Below are 980 nucleotides of genomic sequence, written 5' to 3'. Positions count from 1 at the left end.
CCCCTCTGGGGCGATTTCTCACTTTCCCTGTCACTGGCTCTTTCTCTCTGGCAAGTGCATGTGCCCTCAAGCAAAACCTCTAAGAAGGAGAAAGAAGAAAGAACAAGGCAGAGAGAGAAAGGGAAAGGGAACAGAGACACAGAGACAGCAACTCCAGCGGGGTGGGTTTGTTTGTTTGAATAGCTGCGTGCCCTTGCTAGAAAGCGACAGGAGAGCAGGGACTGAGACAGCAACCCTTCCGGGGGCTGGTTACACCACATCCCCTCTCCTCCATTCTCCTCTCAAGATTTTGGGCACATGTTGCACACATGCGTGGCGTGTTCTTCAGGCTGCTGGGTCCAGGACCGCAACTGTGCAGTCAGCCATGTGGGATCCAGTTGCCTCAACCAGCACACCACTGACTGGTCCTCCCACAGGGTCCCGATGACACAACCCACTCCCAGCCTTCAGCCAGCCCTTCACCTGGCACGTGTCTGTCCCCATATTCCGGGAGGTCTCTGGACTTAAACCGGAAACGTTCCCATGTAAGAACGCCTGGCAGAACATCCTATTTCATTGTCACACCACCATCAGGCCTCCCCTTTGGGTTCTACTTTTGTGTGTGAGGGAGAGACATGGGCTCTTACCTCTACTGGGGACGAGGGGTCCTGTGTCTGTTGCTGCATTGGCCAGGACACGGGGATTAACGGCTCGATCTCACTTGGGTGTCAGGACGGACAGCAGATTGGCCGTCAGGCTGCATCCTGGGTGTCCAGAGGAAGGTGCATGTAGAGAAACCTCTACTCCCAGTCGACTGTGTCTGGGATCGTGGGAGCCATGACCGGGGTCAACACTGCCAGCCGGCCTCCTCCCGCTGCTCGGAATCTCGATGCTGTAATTAGCCTCAACTAACACAGTAGGAACCCAGCTGAAAAGGTCTGGTCCTGGCTCTGTTGGTCGGATTAAGCAGGGTGGTTCCGGAGCCCCCCCGCACCCCCCGC

The sequence above is a fragment of the Tupaia chinensis genome, unplaced genomic scaffold (genome assembly GCF_000334495.1).
Source record: "Tupaia chinensis unplaced genomic scaffold, TupChi_1.0 Scaffold144982_1, whole genome shotgun sequence".
In the NCBI taxonomy this organism is placed as follows: Eukaryota; Metazoa; Chordata; class Mammalia; order Scandentia; family Tupaiidae; genus Tupaia; species Tupaia belangeri.
Note: the sequence above shows the minus strand (reverse complement) of the source record.